Here is a 21310-nt window from a genome sequence, read left to right on the forward strand (position 1 = left end):
ATGGTTGGTGTCAACACCACGCCCTGGAACAAAACCATGTTGACAATTGTTCGGTAAGGCACTAAACCAACGTTGCAGGTACTGATGCATTACACGATCAAAAATCTTTGCCAAAACACATAGAAGCGAGATTGGTCGATAGTTTTTGACTTCGCACGACGCCCCACCTTTATAAATCGGAACTACTGCAGCTATTTTCCATTTCTCGGGGAATGTTCTAGTACTAATCGATAAATTAAAAATATGAACTAAGGGTGACAAAAGCAAATCGCCGCATCCTTTTATAATAAAGGCGGGAATATTGTCTATGCCAGTGGAAAGCTTGTTTGGCAGGTTCATAATGGCCTTGTAAACATCCAACGAAGAAATATGCTGATAATTGTAAGAGTCAGTAGCAGTAGCAGAGGCGTTACTGTTCATGCGATACTTGGATCCTGGCAAGGAGTGGTCAACTGCTATGTTTGAAAAGTGTTCCGCAAAGGTACGCCCGAGTTCTTCCGCCTCAGTAACTAGTTTTTTATCAATTTTCAAGGAGATAGTATGATGCCCTTCCTTGATGTTGCCGTTTACGTAATTCCAAAATTTTTTGGGATGAGCCAAAGCGTCCTGGCAAACCTGGCTAGCCAGATTGGACCTATCGCGCTCAATGAGTCTACTCACAAGAGCCCGACAGGACCGATAACTATCCAGGTCAGTCAAATCGCCGGTGCGGTTTTTCTTTTTATAATAATATTTTTTCCTTTTAATAGCGCGTTGAAGCTCATAAGAATACCAATGCGGAAATCGTTTATTGCATCGCGAATATTTCAGGGGTATAGCTTTGTTCATGGCATTAGCCAGACATTGTGTGAGGGTAGTAACACAGAAGTTAACATCGTTCGAGTCCAAAACCAACGACCAGTCGAAATCTCGCACCATAGTGTAGAGATGGTAATAGTTTCCCTTGGCGAAATTATAAACCGGGTCACGCATTGCAGCTACCGCTTTCAAATTTGCAAGAAACGAAACAATGAATGGCGGATGGTAATCATCAATTGGCACCAATGGCTCCTCGAGTGGCAATAATAATAATAATAATAATAATAATTGCTATACTGTGAGGCCAGTACCTAACCTAGTCTCGTTTTTTTAGTGTCACACAATACTTTTAAGAGTATCGCGTAACATTTTCAAAAGTACAATAGCGTTGCTAGGGTTTGAAATTTGGGGGCTTAATCTTATTATTCGTATATTAAAGATATACAAACTTTTATTGATAAAGAGTACGGAACCGAGTTATTGACTATGAGACAATTGTGGATGAAAGAATTTCACTCGTCTTTAGTAAGTTTAGTTTTCGTTTGCTTTTAGTCCCATGCACTACTGTTTGATATTGAAATTCATATCTACAAAGATGAAACTTAACGCACTTTTCATTATAATTTTATACACTATATTGTTAAAGAATTTTAGGGGGCTACGAGCAATTTTTTTGGTATAGTTTACAGATTCTTTTGAGGGGGTTAACTTTGAAATTTGGGGGCGATATAGCCCCCCATAAAAGGCCTAGCGACGCCACTGCGAGAGTGTCGCTTAACACTTTTAAGAGTGTCATCTAACACGTTTAGCAGTGCTTTATGAATGTACAATACCGTCGGATTACCAATTTCCTTGTTAATTTTATTTATAGGATAAAAATATATTCTTTCATGAATATTATCTTTAAAAAAGGTTTAACAATTACGTTTTTCAATATTTTTTTACTGTTTGTATACGGGACTTACGAGGTTACCGCCCCCTTTTCGGAGAGTTGTTCTGCCAAGGTTACAGAGCGCGTTCGACGACAGGCAATGTCAGCCACTAACTAAAGGCCGCCGACAGGTTATGGCAGCGCCCACAGAAAACCTCTCGTAAATCCCGTATTGACTTTAATATTAAAACATTAATGAAAAAGAAAGACCTTTCTTAAGAAACCCGCAGTATACTATAATTTTACATGTTTAATTTCAAAACGGTGTTTTAATAGTGTTATTGTACACCGAATTTACACTTTAATTTGGCCCCTAAAAACTCAAGGTAATAAAACTCTCTTTTGGGTGTTTTTACGGTGTTTGCACCATTTTAACACTTTTTTAACACTTCCATTTCTTAGAGTGTATCTCATGGTCCATTCGGTCAAAAGCCTTGCTTAGGTCCATGTATATGCAATCCACTTGCTTCCGGTTTAAAACTCTTGGTACCAAGAAATTCATAAAAGTAAGTAGATTCGTGTTTATTGATCTTCCTTTACTAAACTCATGTTGCGAAGGCGCTAGAGCCGACTGGAACCAATTACTAAAGTACTTATGTACCATATTTTCGAAGAGCTTTGCAAACACGGAGATAATGGTTATCAACCGATAATTGTTCACGTCTTCTTTCCGCCCTTTTTTAAATATTGGTACCGCCAAAGATATTTTCCACTTTTTTGGAAAAACACATTGTTTCAGTGATGTATTGAATATGTGCCTAAGTTGACTGGATAACGACTGCGCGCAGGCTTTAACTACAAATCCAAGGATATTATCGATTCCTATGGCCTTGTTCGGTTTAATGTTTCTAATAGCCTCATCAACATCCTTGTCTGTGATTTGAAGACAAAGGAAATGTTGTAATAAATTGCCTCTCATATTATTTAATACTATTGTTCGCTCCTTGTCGGTGAGTAAGTCTCTCTCCCCCCGCATAATTGTTCAAAATGGTGCTTGAATGTTTGAGCTATTTCTTCATTTTCGACAATGGTTTCGTTGTTTACCCCTTCCAATCGTAAGTTCTCTCTAACTTTAGGCTTAATTCTGCTGTTAATGTAGTTCCATAAATTTTGAGGCTTTTCTTTCAATTCCTTCACTATTGATCGGCCATAGTTGTCCTTGTCAATCCTTAGCAGCTTTTGAGCTTCCTTGCGTAGCTCTTTAAACTTTTGTAGGTCTATCCAATTGTTTGATCTTTTATGCTTTCTATGGAAATACTGTTTTCGACACAGGGTTTTTCTTAGTTCCGGCGAGAACCAGTGTGGATATTTTGAGGATTTGCAAATACTTTTTAGTATGAATCGATTTATCGCGTCATCGACTACGGTATGGAGTGCCTCGACGGCATCGTCAACTGGCTGATCGGCTAGTATCTCTTTCCAGGACTGATCACGGAGGTAAGTATATAGGTTGGTATAGTTTCCTTTTTTGAAGTTGAATCGTTTCTGAATGTTTTTCTTAGGTACCATGTGCAGGTTCTCATTCAATCGTATGACGATCGACAATGGTGGGTGAAACACATCTATTTCAACTAGTGGTGTCTGGTCTGCCTGCTTGTGAGAACGAGATCCAAAATATTTCCAGAGACATTTCGGAAAGAATTATACTGATGCAAGTTTAGACTCAGTGCAAAGTGAAGAACGACTTCCGCCTTTGGTTTTACTCGAGAATTGCATTCGCTTGTCTGACCAATGTCCCAATTGACTCCAGGAATGTTAAAATCGCCTACAATGACAATGTCGCCTGGGCCATTTTCTAATTTGGCGTAAAGTTGGTCAAAATATTGCGCGTACTCTTCTTTTGTTATTTTAGGAGCGAAATAGTGATTCCCGATTAAAGTCTTATGTCCATTTCTTCCGTCTATTTCAATCCATACACATTCCGGTCGGAGCTCAAGTTCAGTCCGTCTCTTTACCAAGAGACTTTTTCGTACTAGAATCAGACTCCCGCCTCCTCTCCTGTCCTTAACGTTTAATTGTTGGCGATCAGCTCGAAAAACGTGCATATCAAGTGGAACAAAGTCTTTGTCGAAGTGTGTATGGTTTAAGAACGTTTCCGTCAAGCAGATTACATCTTCGGTGCTGCTCAATAGGTTTGTCCTGATAATGTCTAATTTCGTCCTTAGGCCTCGTACATTCTGGTAGCCAATTCGGAGCTGTTTTAATTTGAGCGGTGCCATATTACCGGTTGCTGTTGTCTTCTTTGGAATTTTTACTTGTTATTCTTCGGCAATTATTGGTCGGGTAGTCTAGTTTTCTTAATTGACAACTTCTACAACTATTTCTGTTTCTGTTAGAGGACGTGTCTTATTAATGTTATTTGGACTCTGCACTGGGGACGTGTTATTCGTAGCCTGCGAGTCTTCATTGTTTGATGCGAATTGTTCTTGCGCGATTGACCTATTTGATGGTCTCGACTCTTTGCCCTCCGCATCTATTTGGTTGTTGTAAAGACTTCCACAGAATGGTTTTACATGAACGTCTTTCGGCCAAATTTCGCTGTCCAACAGTTTGTCATACTCGTCGTGAGAGGAGGATATGTAGAAAGATGAGAACTTGTTATGTTTTAATTTGAATTTCAGACATTTAATTGTTTTAAATCCGTGTTCGTCTAATAGCCATTTTGTAAGGTCGATGCTAGTTAATGCAATTTCGAGATGGGTCGCAAAACAGCCTTTTTCCGAAGAATGGTGGTACGTTCCTTTTCCGCTGCTTTGAATAGAGCCCCCGTAAAGCTCCCGACTACCACGTGCTTTTTCTTCTTGGTAACTTGGTAAGTATTCACATTTTTCGTGGTGTTGTGGTTAATCTTCTTTGCTTTTCGTTTCGTGACCTTAGCCCACGATGGGTTGTTGTTATTATTACCATGCTCAGCATTTTCCTCGGTCTCCTTGTGCATGCGGGTCATGGGGGAAGTATCGTCTTTATTGTTAAGTTCTGAAACCTCTCGAAGGGTGTCTGCTGATAGTGTGCATTTCCTAGAGTTTTCGAGTTTCAAGGCTTGAATTCCCTTTGCCAAATTATCCAATTTTGTCGTGTCCTCCGAAACCGCGGATAGCACATCAGTGGACAAGATTGCTAGTTTTGTGTTTTCAGATTTTAGGTATTGCATCTCCACCAATAGTGTGTCCAATCGCGACGTATCCATTGTAAGTGTCGCTAACCTGATATTTTCCGTTTTCAAGGCCTGTAGCTTCTTTGCCAGAACGTCTATGGTTACAGCTAGTGACTTTATTTCCTTCGCTTGCCTTTCAATGATACATTTTTGAATGTTGTTATTATCTAGCACTGTGCTTGTGTGTTCACTTATCAGTTTGGCGATGCATTCCGCAAAAACGTGTCTTAGTGACTTGTTTTCACTTGAAATATACGTTTTAATGGAGTTAACCGAGGCTGTTGTCAAGTTAACTGTCGGTACTCTTGTCTTAGTTGTGTCTTCCTTGGAAGAACAGCTTTGAGAGTCAATGGATAATAGTCTATCACTAATCTCTTTGTCCCTGCTACAAATTACATTAATTCTATTATCGTTGGCGTTTACTATGGATGGGGTGTGATTTGTGCCCAAAATTTGGGAAAAATCAGGAGGATTTATCGGTAGTAGACCTTCACTACTCTTCCTTTTACACATACTGCAAGTATACTTAGATTCATTACCATCCCAGAATGCAAGTATATCTTCCTCTAATTTCAGGTTCATACAATCCGTGTGAACTCTAACTGGGCAAAGTTTGCAGGGGATGTATTTTTCTTTCCCAAAAATGCCCTTTTCACACTTTGGGCAAGGTATTTTATAAGGCGCCATAGGCAATTCAATATGCAACCGTTAAGCGTTTTTGTTAGTCAGGTCTCAGATACAGTTATAGTAAAACACACCGTCATGAGTCCGGCAGAACAAAAGCCGCGAGCTTGGTAATTTGGTAATATGGCAAACCGCTGACAGTAGATTCAAACTAAAGGCTTCGAGAACACGAATAATGTCTATGGTAATAATGGTAATAACCATAAGTTCGACACTATAACCATAAGGTAATAACAAAAAGTTCGACACCAGAGTTATGAGCCTTCAAAGTTGAGTGTAATGTTAATCCTATGGAGGGTATGGTTATGAACATTTTGCGTAATTACTCCGCCCCTGTTTGACGCAAATTTCCCTGAATTTTACTAAACATTCGAAATTTCCCTGAGGTTTTTGTCCCTGTTTTTGAGTCGCGAATGTTAAGGGCACCCTAATGCTACAATATGTTTTAGGAAATGTAAAATAATATTGCGGTAAATTTTGGACAATTTTTGCGTAAAAAAATGAACATATATATTGAGTGAGTTTTTATTGCTCAAAATGTTATTAAAATACGAACAATATTTCGCATTCGAAAAAAAGTCTGTGTATTTAACGATTTATATGTTATGTGTGGTCAATAAAATTGTAAGAGGTCCACGGACTCAACATCAACACTTTTATTATGATAAAATATATTCAATATAATTTAATAATATGGAATATGATCAATATATTTGTCCAATAAAATTTTAAATTTTTTGTCCTATATCTTGAGCTTTCAATATCATGATAGATTTTTATTTGCACAGTTAGTGAAAAGTCTTGGTAAAAATTTAAAAGATGATGAATTTTATGTATGTTCCCCACTTAATTTGTGCAAAACATTGAGCGTGTAAAGGTCGCTTTATATGGCCGAAACATGACGCGTTCCCCATTGCTTCTCCCAAAAAATATGACTCGCACACCTTTTTTGGCCTATTGATTATAATAGGTCTATTTTTTTCCTAGTGAGCCACTTTGCCCCCTGGCGGTCTATTCCTACAGCTGGTAAGAAAAACGTAATAGAAATTTTATTCTCTCACTAACGTGACTCCGAAGTGGTAACTTGGTAAGCGCAAAATTTCATTGCAACCATACTTTAAAATCGTAATTAGGGTAATTTTTGTATTTAATTTGAATTTAAACCATAATTTAGGTTAACTTAATTAGCCCATTATTAGTTGATAAAATACGGAATTCCTAAGGTTTCATTTGTATTAATTATGGGAACGATTCTTTCTAAGTTGTAGCGGTAACTGGTGAATTGTCGCGTAATTTTAAGGTTAGATGTTTGGCACATTTAATCGTGATTAGCGCGTATTGGCTTCATTCTTGCCTGTCGGCTCGCCATTTTCACCCTAGCAATCCGGTACGACCACGTGGTTTAGGCTTAGCGTTGACTATTGTTTTCCGATTAGCGTTTCTACAAAATCATTTGAGACTGAATTGAACTAGCTTCGATGTAACAAATCCTCAGGGTCGGGACGTACAAGGATGGGGGTGGGGGTTGATTCATTGGCGTATCTGCGCCAGTTTTGAAATAGCACACTTTCTCTGGTCCAAAACCAGTTTATTAATTGCTTGGACTAGTTTTTTAATTCAAAAAGTTGGAGTTACTGGTCCTCGGGACCAGTTTATTAATTGCAAATCTATAATAGAACAAAGGCTGAGACCACTCCGGAGACCTCAGACCAGTTTATTATTTAAGACACTAGGGGGTCACTGGTCCCAAGGACTAGTTTAAAAAATATCCTTATTTCCCAGACTGCAGTCTGCGCAAACTTAAAAATAATTTAGTTCCTATTAGTTAAGTCTCATTCAACTTTATGTAGGTTAAAGGGATTATTTTTCTGTAGGGAAAGGGACTTGGTACACGATTTCTTCGTCAAGTAGGCGGGAAAGATACAGCGCGAAAATCAGTTTCCCTATTTACGACCGAACCTAAATTCTTTCATTATAAAAGGGGGTTAATTGCCCACATAAATTGCTAGGGATTTGGTTAAGTTTTGCTTTTAATGGATAATTTATGGATCAAAAAATTAAGGATATCTTGCTTAAATGAATTTTTTTTTGTGTTAAATATTTCTGTACTTGCTCTAAAACCAAGATAAAGTTAATTACTAACTACCAACTAATTGTTGTTTCTTTTGCCAATGAAACACTTTGGGACCTTCATGCCTACTAATCATAGCGCTCCTCAAAACTTTAATTACCCGTAACTTATCGAGAAATTCTTGAAAATAAGCTATCAAAACACGCAGAAACTGATTATCTTTCCGTTTTAAATAAATTTTCGAAGTTATTTTACATAATTACGACTAAATATAATGATAAAGTAAGCTGACAGGTCCAGATCGTCGGCTTCACCAGGGATGTTTGATATATCGTCCACACTCTATACTGGATTTACTAGACGTTTTCTGTTGGCGCTGCCATAACCTGTCTGCGGCCTTCAGTTAGTGGCTGACATTGCCTGTTGTCGAACGCGCTCTGTAGCCTTGGCAGAACAACTCTCCGAAAAGGGGGCGGTAACCTCGTAAGTCCCGTATAGTGTCGACGATATATCAAACATCCCTGGCTTCACCCTCCGCATTTTCTCCGCCAAATTTGGCGCCAAAATTCCAAAAATTAGGCTTAGGAAAATAACATACTAAGTACTAACTACCTTAGACTGGGGCTGAACATCAGAGAACTTTCAGCGAGTTATTGGTTTTAACGCTTTTGCCCAAAATGATTTATTCTTACCATCAACTCCAGTAATATTTCTCCATGGGTTTAAAAGTTGCAACTTTCTCAGCTTCTTTCCTGGCTTCCTGCTGTGATAAACCGAATTCGGCGCCGGCATAGATCACGTGGCTTCTTTTGGCTCCTTTTATGACCGTGGTTCGCGCACTTTGTTCGTGGTCTTTTAATTTTACGCCGCTGAGACAGGGTCAGCGTTGCTGTTTAGGATCTTGGTTCTTAATAGTATTCTAATGTCTATGTACTTGACTTCTATTCATTGATACGAATTTAATAGTACATAGTTGTTAATTAACCGTAATTAATAAGTAATTATTACTTCCCGAAGACAGCGAAGATGTCAGACTTCGACAAATATTTAGGTAAGTTGGTTTTATAAATGACATTGACAACGATCACATCATCACAATGAATGAGTCATAGTCATTAGTTTCATTTTATTAATTAAATTTTAGAGGCTGCTACGAGCCATTATCTTGTTGAACCTGATTGGGCTTCGATTTTGAACATTTGTGATTCTATAAGTCAACAGGATGTCCCGTATGTATCCAAAATGACGTAACCTTGGGAATTACAATTAGGCGTAAATATTAATTAGATTCAACTATTAATCAGGGCTGAATACGCCGTCAGTGCCATTAGGAAAAAACTCTACGCTCGGAATCCTCGAGTAGCTTTAAACGCGTTTCATGTTTTAGAAAATGTTATTAAAAACTGGGCACTCCAGTTCATAATGAGATTGCATCTAAAGAGTTCAAGGAAGAACTGCGGGAATTACACAAAGTAGGCGTTATTCACGAATAATTACTACTGTGAAAGCAGTTCGGAAATGGGGAACACGTTTGCTCCGATTTGGAAACTGCGAACGCGGTCACGTGGGTGTAACAACAGACACACAGACACACACACTCCCCCACACACCCCCACGGGCACACGATTGACACTTGGGGACCGGTAAGGAGTGATTGACATCTGAGGACCCAATTAACTATAGTTCATTAAAAAGAGGATTTAATAATTAGTTGAGCGCCGTAAAGCATATAATTAAACGCTCGCCGTGGAAAAAGAACCCAAGACATTTATATGTAAGGACCTGAAAACACACGATATTTTCACCGCATAAATGGGGACCTTAATTCCAGATTACTTTCAAATTTCAGATATAGATGTCGCTAGGTGAAAGTCCCCACTTGTCAATGAAGTCACTGCGTGGATCTTGAAAGTGTATAATCATAAAATGTCCCCAGATATAAGGTAGGAAGACGGTTTGGGTCCCACTTGTAAACCTGAAATTAGCTCAAAACTTAAGTGTTAAGCTAGAAATAGGACTGATTACTTAAATTTCATTCTGATAATCAATATTTTAACTATGAAATTATAATATAAATGAAATTTGAAAATGCGTGTTTAAAAGACCCCACTTGTCTGTTGAAATGACAGTGAAGGTCCCCACTTGTAAATTTATCGAGTGTGAAAAATGAAATTAAAATACTTGATGGAACCATATAGGCTTTGACACTAATTCAAAATCTAAAAATATATACACAAATGTCCCCAGCTATAAGGTAGGAAGACGGTTTAGGTCCCCACTTGTAAACCTGAAATTAGCTCAAAACTTAAGTGTTAAGCTAGAAATATGAGTGATTACTTAAATATCATTCTGATAATCAATATTTTAACTATAATAATCAATATTTTAACTATAAAATTATAACATACATGAAATTCAAAAATGTGTGTTTAAAAGAACCCACTTGTCTGTTGAAATGGCAGCACATCCCAACAATGTGGAGATCCAGAAAAAAAGTGTAAATGGTTTCCAAAGTTCTGAAAAATGTGACACTAGAAGCAACAGTAGAAAACGTGTGCACCGCACAAAGGTTCAAAGAGTCAATAGAAACAAGATGTTACACGGTGACCCTACTGAAACGTTAAACACAAGATACACGAGAACCGAGAACAAAATTAGCAAACTAGAAGCCCTTGGATATACAGTCAATGTCAAATGGGAATGTGAATGGCAACAAGACAAAACAAATAACACCGAAATTAATGACTTTTTAAAACGAAATGATATTCGCGTTAAAACATCCAAAAGATTAAACCCCCGAGACGCTTTCTTCGGCGGACGCTGCTGTGCTAACAAGCTATACCATAAAACGACGGGGACAGAGAAAATGCACTACGTGGATTTCACTAGCTTGTACCCTTTCGTCAACAAAACGGGAAAAATTCCTATTGGTCATCCCAAAATTATTTTGGATAATTTCCCCGATATCTTCTCTTTCGATGGGCTTCTCAAATGTGACGTACTTCCGGCTCAAAACCTGATCCATCCTGTTCTGCCTGCCCGTATAAACGGTAAGCTCACCTTTCCCCTCTGTTACACCTGTTGTAAAACTCAATTTCAAGGTGACTGCACACACACACCTGATCAAAGAGAACTGAGGGGGACTTGGGTTACCGATGAGTTGAGGTACGCCGTAGAACGAGGGTACAAAATCACGCGGATGTATGAAGCCTGGTCATATCAAATAACCCAATACGATCCCAATACTAAACAAGGCGGTCTTTTTAAGGACTATGTAAACGCCTTCCTCGAATATAAAACTCTGGCTAGCGGATTCCATGCCGAATGTGTCACTCAGGAAGACAAAGAAAACTACGTCAAAAATTACAAAGTAGTCGAGGGGATCGATTTAGACATCGATAAAATTGAAAAGAATGAAGGCTTAAGATGCCTGAGTAAACTCATGTTGAACTCTTTTTGGGGGAAGTTTGGACAAAACACCCGACACGCCTCAACAAACATCATAAAAGACGCCAAAACCCTATATGAACTACTTCTTAACCCAGACAAAGAGGTCAAAACACTATTGACCTTAAATGACAACACTATTCTAGTCAAATCAGAAGATATTGCAGAAAACGAGATAGCTCACAAGCATACGAATGTAGTTATAGCGTGCTATACAACAAGTATGGCACGCCTTCACCTTTTAAAACATCTCGAAATGGTGGGAGACCTATGTTTTTATATGGATACGGACAGCCTGATCTACCTCTCGCCAGATGGCGCTCCTATACTCCCCACAGGAGATTATCTTGGAGAGCTAAAGAATGAGCTAGAGCCATACGGCAAAGACGCTTACATTTGTGAGTTTGGAAGCGCAGGAGCAAAAAATTATTCCATGAACATTTATGATCCCGCAACAGAAAAAATCACTAACATAATTAAAGTTAAAGGTTTCTATTTAAATTCATCAACAGAAAACCACGTAAACTTTGATATTATGAAGAAACTATTAGGTGTAAACAACAACGGCAAACCAGAAATGAACTCTGTGCAAGTACCCATTGGTCCCCAAATTCGACGATTACCTAATCATACTTTAATTACAATTGATCAAACTAAAACGTATCAAGTAGTCGTCGACAAAGTCAGAGTTTTCCCAGACTACACCACGACCCCTTACGGGTATCTTAAGTAAATTTAAATTTGTAAAGTTGTATATAATTGTATAATTTTTGTATTTTTAATTAATTGGGGGTTTTGTCTGCAGACATTTTTTTCCAAATATATGTTTTTTTGTTTAATTTTTAATGTTTCTTATATATGTTAATTACAATTAGTTTTAATACGATTAGAATAAATTTGTCAATAATAATTTTCACTTTATATTGTGGTCTTTATTCCTACAAAACATCCTTTTGTTATAAGCCTATGCAATCAATCAATCAAATATTGACAGGTAAAGTGAGGAGATCGGGAAAACCCGGCTCCTCCCCCTTGAGTGGCCGCCATCTTGAATTACCGTATACTGGCTGCATATTCTCTTGTACCTTATGCGAGTGCTTTAGTTTCTCCTGAAAAAACTAACAGAAACCCCAGTAGTGACCTAATTTTTGATGGTGGTAATGGTGCCGATTGAAGCCTAAATTATGATGTGACTGATACAGATACCGAGACCCTATTTGCTAGAAACTTGGGGCTTTTTTATCTGAAGCTTGAGACTAAAAAGTTAATTCCCGTGTCCACCATACAAACAATTATTGAAGAATTACAGTCTCTAAAAGAAATTGAATGAGATCATTTCGAAATAAAACTTAGGTTCAAACTTAATGAAATGGGGCTTGATGAGACAACTGTCTTGCAAGTTTTAAAATCTATAAAAGAGTGCGATTTGCTAGGCACAATGAACGATTCTATTCGTAAAAAGTTCAACGAATAACAACTTAATTACGTACCCCCGTAGGCATTTTTCTCGGGTACCACGAAGGCCAAAAACTATTTCATAATTACGTGACTATTAAAAACTTACTTAAAACATTTATTTCTAACCATGAAGTCGCGAAAATGCTTCAGTTTGCAAAGCCAACTTACAATAGAGAGTCTAATTTGTTACGAGACGTAACTGATGGTAAAGTCTATAGGGAAAATCTGGCCTTTTCAGAAAAGGCACTAAATTTAATAATATTTCAAGATGCATTCCAGACAGTAAACCCATTGGGCTCAGCTAAATCAAAGAATAAATTAATTGGCGTATATTATACTCTATTAAATGTACCACCAGAAAACAGATACAATATACAGGGTGGAAAAGATCAGAGTGCCCACATTTTTGGGACATTTTATAAAAAAACCTCGAGATCAATAATCAATGTTGGCATGCGTTATCACGCCCGCGGGCAAAGTATGGCACTATTCCAGAGCCTGCTTTCGTTTGTGCATAGTGGGTTGCCAATGTGGCGGGCACATTGGGCGGGTTCAATTATGAAATCATGTCAAATATTGAACTGAGGGTTGTGAAGGATAAGGTCATCAGTAAAGGGCAATAGAATCATGTGCCATAAACAGTTTTGGTTGGTATTTTGCTTTGAGTTCAATGATTTATGTTGGAACTGGGTTTTGTGAAATATATTATTTTATAGCAGTTTGGTATCCTTTCAAATATTATTTGGTGGCCGGTTACTAGCAGCCAATAGAAAAAAACAAACATTACCTCTTTCCCACGTTATATACCTCGATCAAAAGTGCTTTTTCATTGGTTTATAATTACAGAGATGTCGATATCTACCTTTAGAAACTAGTAATTTACCTTTGCGAGTCACGTACAATGAGTTACCAGGACGTGTAAATATATTAACAGATATTAGTCCCGATATCTGGTTAAGAATTCGGGATACAAAGCGTTATTTTTGAGAGAGCAGAGGGAGTGAAACCATTAACAGAGAGCCGATTATTTTGCTAATGAAATGGATTTGCGTCTTCTTTGCAAAAGGTTGTCAAGCATGAAATTGTATGCGTCTATTATAGAGCACCCGCAACTACACGAATTGAACGCTACACGATCTTTAAGTAACTATTAATCTATGGAAATGTAAAAATGATAATCTAATAACGTTTATAACCTTCGATTACTGTAAAACTGGCTGCCATTAAACACTAAAATAATATCTAATCGTCTAAGGTCCACATTCGTACATTCTGTTTTAACGCGAGATCATTTCCTAATTTGATTTCAATATCAGTATTTCTATAGAAAGTGTATTGACAGACTCAAGCTTTAAAACAAGTTTTATTGTTAAAATAAGAACTAAGGATGCATTTTTTAATTCCGTTTCTTTAATATGCATTATCTATCGTAGAATAGCATTGAAAATTTTATAAAACCGCACATTTTGGCTTGTTCGGACAAGCAGGACTCGACCCAATGGGCCAGCAGCATACTCTCAACACGACTAGAACTCAAATAAGTGAAAACTCACTAACAAAGTTAGCATTTCTACTTAAAATTAGCGAATCTATATAAAATCTGTTCGGAAATAGTTATAAAACAAAGGTTCTTTCATACATTAAATTACCATTCTCAACCAATCACAACGAAACCAATATCCTGAATTGCACAGTTGCTTACGCGTCATGGTAACGCAGATTTAAAAAAAAGTTGATTTTTCGTGGTCAAGAGCCAGTTGTAGACATTATCGTAGGCGAAGCCTTCCAATTTTAGTTGTCTGTTTCACGTAGCATAACAATAAACGTCTGGTCTAACCAACACCTGTATATAAGGTTATGTTCAGTGAAAGGCCTGCAAAATAAAAAATTAAGAGCTTAGAAACGAAAACGTCGTAAAGCCTGGTCAATGAAATCATCAAGCGCCATTGTGGAACTGCACATTTTGTATCATTTATTTTCGGAACAATGCCCGCCAGCAACAGCGTGCACACATCGGTAACCAACAAACCTAGTAAAACTTAAGTTCAACCCTCTGAATGACAGTCGTTGCCCTGTGGACACTGCCCGCGGTCGCATGAGTCCGCTATATCTGGCATGATAATTCACCTCTAGTCCCTACTTCTAAAATTAAATCTATCCCTGATTTTAATTAATATTTCTATAGTTTGATAACAGTCCCGTTTTATTTCATCTTTAAACATTTTGTTTTGCATAGCCAGTAAGAATTGCCTGTTTATTTGGAGTTCTAATTTAATATTACTAGCGATGCACCGATATATCGGCCTATCTTTTCGATATCGGTATCGGCGAATATCGGCTTCATGAAAACCGATATTTTCGGGAAAAACTTTCAAGGTACTCAATGAATACTAATTGAAACACATCTCACAAATTTAACATTTCTCTTTAAAAATGCAAGGTTTTCCACAATCTCAGTTTTATGCCGTTGTTCACGACTATGAGTAAGTTTCCCATACCTAGAACAAACAATCGAAGTCGACACTGACGCTCTAATGCGTTTGGTGTCACTAATGTACACTTTGAAATTTTCACTTGTGGTCCATAAGTTTGCTTATAACGCTACTTCTTGTTGAACAAAGAAAGGAGCTGCATTTTTACTAAAAATCAAGCAAGGATTTAACTAAGACCACACCATTTTTAAGGAAGGCGGTTAAGGCTAAAATATGTAGCGATACCACATTAAACGAAAGAAATGTGACACATGTCTCTAATAAAACAAAGTGAAAACGTAAATGGTCCTAAATAATGTTGATTCTACTCTTGGAAACGACATTCATGGAGAAATAATATTTTTTTATGGGCCGATAATATCGGCCGATATATCTGCTAGGAATTTCCGATATGTCGGCTGTACCCATATCGGTGCATCCCTAAATATTACTAATAACACTTTTATAACATTTCCGTCTAATTTTATCTCCAAATATTTGGTTTTGCATAGTCCGTAAGATGTTTCTGTTTATTTTGAGTTTTCATGTAATATTTACATAGTTTGAAAACAGTTTCGTTTTCTTTTAATATTTTGTTTTGTATAGCTGGTAAGAATTCTCATAATATGCCAAGTTTGATAGCAATTTCCGATTTATTTTATCTTTAAACATTGTGTTTTTCATAGGATGTAAGATTTTTCTGTTTATTTCCGTTATTTTTATAATCTATGCTTAGTTTGATAAAATAACTGTCTTATTTAATTTTAAAATATTTTCATTTGCATAGCATGTAAGTTTTTTTGTTTATTTCTAGTTTTGATTTACAAGCACCATAGCATTTTTCGTTAAATTTTCATCTTTATACGTTTTGGTTTGCATAGTCCGTAAGATTCTTCTGTTTATTTCCATTGTTTTTATAATTCTGTGCCTAGTTTTATAACATTCTCCGGTTTTATTTTATTTGTAAACATTCTGTTTTGAATAGTCGGTAAGATTTCTCCGTTTCATTGCATTATTTTTTGTTTAAATGTATTATAGAAATTACGCTCGATTACGCTTTCCTTTTCTAATGAAATGATGCGTTAAGGTTATACACAAGTTTTGGATTTTGGCACTTTGAGACGCCAAAATCACGTAAAAGTAACTTTTGATAAGCGATTTAACGGCAATTCGTTTACGAAAGAGTGATTTCAAAAACAGCCTTAGTTTCTTATAATTCCAATTTTTTGAACTTAAATCACGGATTTCTGTTTTGAAGCACTATTAATTTAAGAATGGATGTAACAATTTATATTTAAAAGTCATGATTTCGGTATTTATAATTGGTGCCTTATACTATAACATCACAGCTGTTCTCATACAATTTTATGTTTTTTTTTAATTCTTCACGTAATAAGTGCCAACATTTGTTAATTTAAAATTTTCTTAAACAGGTAGAAAGTAGTTCTATTCAACCAAGAGGAGTCAGCACTGCACCAAGGATATTTACACGAATTCAACCGGAGCCACTTCAACCATAAAGCAAAAATACTTGTATAATCGACATACGTTCTGAACAACTTAAAAATATTACACGGTTACGCAATTAAAATTATGATTAATCCGAACTGAATATTTATTTTGATGAAGTGTTTGGTGAATTTCAGAATTAGTATTGGAATAGAAAATCAAACCAAACTAAGAAGGATATGTACAGGGACTAGGATCAACCTCAATGATTACAACACAAAAGAGAAGATAAAATTCAAAAATCTTTAATTACAGTATGATATGAGCACTGTAAAGTGTAAACATCAACTTCCGCTAAACTTCCTCTACAAAAATAGAAATTTTCTTTGATCATGTATTACTCAGGTATTTTTTGTCAAATTTGTCTTTATTCTAAAATATTAATCTAAACTTTATTACCTTTTGTTCATAAGGGATGATATCCGCTGTTTAGTTATTCGGATGGAGCTCGAAGTACTATTATTCTTTGATTTATAAATTTAAGAAAGATCAATACGTACACATAGCGCGAGCATAATAATAATATTTCTAATAAACTACCCCTTTTGGTTTTGGAGTTCAGAAAGGATGGTCAAAAGGTATTGGCCCGCCACCAGAATAATATGAAGGTCTAAAATTGAGGTTGGTTTGAGTTTGTATTAATTTTAGATAATTATTTAAAGCCCATTAAAATATGCAAAGAGTTGAGTCGCCATTACGGTTTTTTTAAAACTAGGATTTTTAAGCGGTTTGGCAGACACGACATGGTGCTATTGCTGTATTATAATTCAGTATTCGAATTTAAAAACCTAGCCCAAAACAAACCCGGGGGCTGGGCTTTTTTATTACTATTAGAGAATAGGAGGGCATAATAGGGAATGAACCCCCTCTGCGACCCCCCTTTTCCGCCCCCCATTTCTATTTCAGGGAAACCCCCCTCCCCCATTGTCATACTTGAGGGAAACGGAAAATTTTCCGCGACCACCATTTCAGCCCCTATTGGCACTATAGGGAAAATATATTTCAAAGGTGAAAATCTTTGTCGGTTTATTCCTTTTTCATCCCCCATTTCAAGTCGAGAGGACACTCTTTAAGCTTAGATTTGTTCTTTTCGGATCTTACTTAAAAGGGTACGTTTTAGTAGGAAAACAAGATGACCAAGACCCAAATATTAGTTTTAAAAAAATTGTCAGACATGAATAAAGTTTAAAAACTTTATCACCGCAAATCAATAACTAACGGTATAAGAGACCTTTTAATAGTATGAAAATAGTACCAGTACAACTGAAATAATATTTAAATGTTACAAAGGTCTACTACCGATACAATAAACATAATATAAACAACACATAACATAAAAAATACATTTAATAAGACATTTTTAAAAATTCATGCAATCCTTTAAAATATAAATTTGACCGACTAATATACAAAAGATATTGTAACTGTTAAATTCGTTATCAATTTCGTGATATTTCAATTTTTCTTCAAATTATTTTATGATTTTTAAAGGGGAAATGTAATTTGTAAGATAACTGTAAACGCGATCAAATCTTTCGTGTTCTTCAATCATGTATAAATGAGAGGGGAGTATTATAGTGTCGAGAAGCATATCGTAAATACTTGAAAGATATTCATTTATAATTTCAAGCATTGTTCTGAATACGACCTTGAGATCTTAGTTTATGTAAATGAGTGTTAATGGTTTCGGAGTTTCTATTTAGTTCGTAAGCTTCAAAGGAGTTAAGAGTTATTTCGGACAATTTTTTATCGTCAATTTCGGAATAGAATTTCAAACTATCTTTAGACGCGAGAGCCGTTACTTTTCTATTACCGTTGTTAGAAAGCAGCGCGTCGAATTGACGGGGTTCGTTGCCCGATGTCCAACCGGCAAGAGGACCAAGCTTTAAGAGCAGATTGTGAAACTCGTCGTCGGTCAAAACGAAGGTTTCAAAAGTGTTTTTGCTAATACAGAGTTCTATGTCTAGGTGTACATTCTCAAATCCAAAAGATAAATATAATTTATCGCTTAAATGAAAACGGGTATTGATTTTCTTAATCAGAGAAATAGAAATTTTTCTTTTGACGCCGGAATTCTGGTCGTAGAAAGAGACTTAGAAAAATAAAGAGAGTTTCTTTAAATATTAAGAGACAGAGAGAGTAAATTGTTAAAATAAGTATTTACTGTTAGAGTCTCCGTGTTCCATGTTTCTTCGTCGGTGTTCATCGAGAAAGTGTTGGTAATATGGGAAAGTAAGGGATGTGTTTATACTTAGAAAGTAGCATCGGTACTATTTGTTGTATTAACAAATACCAAAATTCTCAGAATTACAAAAAAAAAATCCAATTACGATTTGTTGACATGTTGACAGGTGAAGGACAACTAATAATTATCCGTAACTAATTGGGTTATAGGAGAAGGTATTTATACTCCGAAATTAGCATCGGTACTATTAGGGTACTGTTGTAAAGATAAAAACCGTGGAAAATCAATTGTTACGTTGTTCGATTGTAAATTTATCTTAATGTCAAGGTTCTTAAACCACAAATTAACAAATTCCAGAATTAATAGAAAACACAAAGGAATAAATAATGAACTAGACGGCCGTACAATCCTATCATCAGAAGATGTTTCCGTGTTGATAGGCGAATGACACTTAAGACCTTAACAAGTTATTTATAGCTTTTTAAGGGAAAAATTCGTCACGGTTTTGGAGAGGTCTTTATCGATAGCAGGAACGAATAGGAATTTTTCGGCTACGCTAATAGTTAATTGATTAAACATTCGATGAAGAAATAATAAGTAAAATGCTTCTTTAATGGAAATATTAGATACGGTTTTGAAATAGTAAAAAGATCTTTGAACGATGAGTCACTGTATTTCTCGCGAAAGGATAAAATAATACCTACAATAGGAATCAATTGTTGAAACGGTAAATTACCTCCTTAAATAAAGAGAGCAACTCGAGTAATTACATATTAGTCACGGAGCAAATTGGGTAAGCGACCTTGATATTTATAGATATTTGCAACACTTTCCATGCGGAGGTAGGGGGAAGGGTATATTTGCGAAGAGTATAAATACGTAAATCAAGGGGTACCAGACGGACACTCGTTTTACGATCACCTCAATGACGTTTCGCGGCCAACATCAACAAATAGGTAAAGTTACAATAACGTAATAGATTAGTTTAAAAGAATATAAGTACCGAGTCGTACTCGACTTGTAGGTAATAGCTTTCCAGAATACGTCTCGAGAAACACTCCTATCGTTTAACACGGGACAAAAATATTAAACCTTTCCAAAGATAATGGACGCGGAAGGTTTGACTTGGGACTTGGAGGAATTAGCCAGTTGTAGGCCTTGGCCTATCGAAAAAATATATAGATTTTATTTTTTCTTATGTCATTTTTTACACGTCGATCCTTTAAAGAGTTTCCCACTAGAAAAACCGACATTTCTTAAAAACGCGAGTTTCGGAGTTATAGAAGCGTTCGTAGAAATAATTCGATTTATGAGCTCTGTTAAACTCTCGCCGAAATCTTGCGAAACCTTGGAAGAAATACAGACTTTACAACGTTTTATACCTCAATCTTTTAGAACTTTATACGAAGAGAGTATAGAAAAAAGACGGTTAGAATTAAATGAAAACGAACTCGATACACTCGAGAAAGAATTTATGAATTCGCAGTATGATAGAGATATATTGAAATATCTCGAAGAAAATGACAACAAATTAGAAGGAGACGCGATAGAGGCGGAACCAAATGAAAACAACGAACATTTCTCAGATATTGAACCGAGCGATGACGAATCAATTTGGGAAGTTGAACTTTTGCCCAATTCTAGCGAAGAGGACGATATTGCCTATAACCAAATAGGAATGGGCGTCGAACCCTCTTTAATAAACGATTTACCGTATTGTCAAATCATAACTCAGAATCAAAAATACATAGAACAGTTCAATTTACACGGAAGAGAATTAGTCGTTAGAATAACGGACGATATAATGGAAGGTATGCGGAATATAATCGAAACAGTTTTGAGGCGGTACAAACCAAAAGATTATATTCAAATATCAATGAGTAGTTTTAATTTGCCACTAAGAAACGAATTAGAAATATCTTTGCAAAGAGCGGATCAAATCGATATTGAGTCGATATTTGACCAAATAGCCGAGATTTTGTATGACGAAGAGCTAGAACAATTCTTCTTAGGTCCGATAAATATTACATTTCACGTAGTAAGGGTTCCCGAAGGTCACGGCCGTAAGAGACCGGGTAGTCTTAAACCTTACAATTTATTTTGCCGAGATAGAAAGGGAATTACCCGTATTGAAAATTCGGATGTACTATGTCTTGCGCGTGCCTTGGTTGTAGCGAAAGCGCATTGGGAATATAAGAACAACAATACCGGTGACGTATTCCTTAAACGTCACTGGGAAAACATCAGAAAGTCTAATAACTCGAAGCAGAAATACGAAGCCCTCAAGCTTTGCGTCAACGCGGGAGTTAGACCTAACAAAGATTGCGGTAGTGCCGAATCTCTCGTTAAATTTCGTTCGTATTTAAATCAGTTTTCTATATTAATATATAAACTCGAAAACAATGTACCCGTATTAACATTGGGTGAAATAGACGACGAGAGACCCAGGTTATTTCTCTTAAACGATAAAAGTCATTATAACGTGATAACGAATGTTCGACCCCTTTTCGGTCACAACAGATTCTGTTTTAAATGTTTAGTCCCTTATTGGAGAACCCGAAATCATAAATGCAACGAATTCTGTTACAGATGCATGAGAGAT

The 21310-nt window shown here is 36.4% G+C and overlaps 1 long non-coding RNA gene across 1 annotated transcript; it reads left to right on the forward strand.

The window, feature by feature from the left end:
• Positions 1-570: 570 nt before the first annotated feature.
• LOC149612614 (uncharacterized) lies at positions 571-935 on the forward strand. Its single transcript, XR_016376375.1, has 2 exons — positions 571-690; positions 750-935. It is a non-coding gene; the product is annotated as an uncharacterized LOC149612614 (long non-coding RNA).
• Positions 936-21310: the final 20375 nt, after the last annotated feature.

This window comes from Phalangium opilio, unplaced genomic scaffold, assembly GCF_054372755.1.
Source record: "Phalangium opilio isolate 3A_F unplaced genomic scaffold, DU_Popi_V2 ptg000240l_1, whole genome shotgun sequence".
NCBI classification, from domain to species: Eukaryota; Metazoa; Arthropoda; class Arachnida; order Opiliones; family Phalangiidae; genus Phalangium; species Phalangium opilio.